This window comes from Moschus berezovskii, chromosome 8 (assembly GCF_049115385.1).
Source record: "Moschus berezovskii isolate FMDL1 chromosome 8, NW_MosBer_1.0, whole genome shotgun sequence".
NCBI lineage: Eukaryota > Metazoa > Chordata > Mammalia > Artiodactyla > Moschidae > Moschus > Moschus berezovskii.
In genome coordinates, this window is record NC_142467.1 from 112,310,984 (window position 1) to 112,314,241 (window position 3,258).

The 3,258-nt window shown below is 39.3% G+C and overlaps 1 pseudogene; it reads left to right on the forward strand.

Moving 5' to 3' along the window:
• Window positions 1-210: 210 nt before the first annotated feature.
• On the forward strand, window positions 211-1,124 carry LOC148777213 (olfactory receptor 5W2-like; annotated as a pseudogene).
• The last annotated feature ends 2,134 nt before the right edge of the window (window positions 1,125-3,258 follow it).

Consider the following 3,258-nt stretch of genomic DNA (forward strand, 5'->3'; position numbering starts at 1 on the left):
TCACTTTCACTTTTCACTTTCATGCATTGGAGAAGGAAATGGCAACCGACTCCAGTGTTTTTGCCTGGAGAATCCCAGGGACTGGGGAGCCTAGTGGGCTGCGATCTATGGGGTTGCACAGAGTCAGACACGACTGAAGTGACTTAGCAGCAGCAGCAGAAGCATTACACATGAATGTGCCATTTATTTTTTTGATCAATTTCTCAAGAGTTTATACAAGATCTAAAAAGAATGGAAAGAGAGAATTGCTCCTCTGGGACTGAATTCATTTTCTTGGGAATTACTAATTACATTGTGAAAAAAGTGATCCTATTTACCATGGTTCTCCTTGTTTATCTCATCAATCTTCTGGCAAACCTTGGAATGATAACCCTGTTTAGGATGGACCCCCAGGTGCACACACCCATGTACTTTTTCCTCAGCCGCCTCTCCTTCCGTGACCTCTGCTATTCCACAGCCATCGGCCCTAAGATGCTGGTGGACCATTTGCCAAGAACAAGTCAGTCTCTTTCTGTGGCTGTGCTCTGCAAGTCTTGGTGCTGTATACATTCATAGACTGTGAGTGTCTCCTGCTGGCCATGATGGCCTATGATCGGTACAAGGCCGTGAGCAGCCCCTTGCTCTATGCAGTCAGCATGTCCAGCGGGGTGTTCCCCCTGCTTGTGGCCAGGGTTTACCTGGTGGGAATGGCAGATGCTCTGATACACACGACATTGGCATTCCACTTATGCTTCTGTGGGTCAAATGAGATTAACCACTTTTTTTGTGATGTTCCTCCTCTCCTATTGCTATCTTGCTCAGACACACAGGTCAATGAGTTAGTGATATTCACGAATTTTGGCTTCATTGAACTGAGTACTATTTCAGGAGTCCTTGTCTCTTATTGTTATATTATCCTATCAGTCTTGAAGATCCACTCCGCTGAGGGGAGGTTCAAAGCTTTCTCTACCTGCACCTCCCACCTAACTGCTGTGTCAATTTTCCAGGGAACTATGCTCTTCATGTATTTCAGACCAAGTTCTTCCTGTTCTCCAGATCAAGACAAAATAACCTCGCTGTTTTACACCCTTGTGATTCCCATGTTGCTGCTGCTGCTGCTGCTAAGTCGCTTCAGTCATGTCTGACTCTGTGCGACCCCATAGACGGCAGCCCACCAGGCGCTCCCCCGTCCCTGGGATTCTCCAGGCAAGAACACTGAAGTGGGTTGCCATTTCCTTCTCCAATGCAGGAAAGTGAAAAGTCAAAGTGAAGTCGCTCAGTCGTGTCTTGACTCTTAGCGACCCCATGGACTGCAGGCTACCGGGCTCCCCCTTCCATGGGAGTTTCCAGGCAAGAGTACTGGAGTGGGGTGCCATTGCCTTCTCCAAAATATTTATGTTAGGTGTATGTGAATAAACATGCATCAACACACATAAAGTGACAGATGATTTATTAGAATTATATGGTAGAATACATGACAAACATAATTTTTCAATTTCTTAAAGTAGTATTACACTAAATCTCAATCTTAAATCTATTACTGTTCCTCCCACATGTCATGTTTAATTATCTTTCCAGAATTTGTACATGGCATTTAGTTTAAAAGAAAAACATTTCTGATTTTTCCATTATGCTAATTTTTGTTTATTTTTTATTCAAACATTGTTTCAATTATGCTGAGACTTATTGTGCATTTACTCAGTGATCTTTGAGCATGTAGATTCTTTATATACTATAGTGCATCTTGCAGTTTAAATACTGCTAAAAATAAGCTAAAACAAATAACATATTAACTAAATGGTCAAGTATCTCATTATAACCTCAAATTCATCATGAAATAATACATCAGATCAGATCAGTCGCTCAGTCATGTCTGACTCTCCGCGACCCCATGAATCACAGCACACCAGGCCTCCCTATCCATCACCAACTCCCGGAGTACACTCAAACTCATGTCCACAGAGTCACATACAGGGCTATAATTCCAAAGCAAAAATATCTAAATCTAGTCCAAAATAAAATAACCTTTGAATAGAGATATTCAGTCAAATCTAAATAAGACTCAATTTGAGAAGTGAAAGGATAGTAGATAGAGGATTTGGCAGTTATTCAGGTTGTGAAATATACAAGCCCATGTTTATTATAAAAAGTCATATTTGCTATAACATAGAAGAACCGTGAAGGCAACATACTAAGTGAAATAATCCATAGAGAGGAAGATAAGTACTGCATGATCTTACATATAGATAAGAGTCTAAAAGGTAAAACAGAGGATCTCCCTGGCAGTCCAGTGAATAGGACTTGGTGCTTTCAATGCCCAGGCCTGGGTTTGATCCCTGGTCAGCGAACTAAGATCCTTGTGTGTTGTGGTGCAGCCAAAGTAAATAAATAAATTTCACAGGAGTAGAGAGTAGATTGGTTGTTGCTAGGGACTGAAAGATAGGAGAAAAGGGTGATGTTGGTCACAGTGCACAAATTTTCTACTATTTATTGAACAAGTTTAGGGGATTTAATCTACATGATGACTCCAGTTAACAATACTGGATTATAAACCTGAAATTTGCTAAAAGAGTACATTTTAACTGTCCTCACCATACACACATTCAAAATGGTAACTATGTGAGGTTATGCATGTATCAATTAACCTTATTGTGATAATCATTTCACAAAGTATACATATACCACTTCATCACATTGTATACCTTGTAACTATACGTGGTATCTATCAATTACATTTGAAGTAGCTACATTTAAAAATGAGAAGGAAAGAAGTCTAAAGATTAGATTATAAAGCCCTATGGAAGGTATAGAAAGAGACTTGTTAAGATGCAATATTGTGTTTTTGTTATCAACTATCAATTCTTCTGCACTTCGTCCAAGTTGACTTTCCTTCCTTCTCTCTCACTTTCAGCGGTAAGTGCCCCTTTTTTGTCTCTTTGTGGTTCACAAACACCCACTTACCTAAAGCATTGTTTTATATCACACTGCTTGTGCTCATTCTTTGGTAAAGAACAAAGCATTCCATCCTTGTTAACCAAAGCACTGAAAGTTGCCTGAAGCATAAAATAAGCAAATATATATTAACCTAAAAATACTAGACAACCTTTTTTGGCTATTACTTATATCTCAGAAACACAAAATTAACTGAGAGCTTGCTAAGTATCTTAAAAAATAAAGATATATATATATCTATATATATATAACAATATGCAGGTGGATTCTTTACCAGCTGAGCCCCCAGGGAAGCCCTATATATCACAATATAGTATAACTATTGTA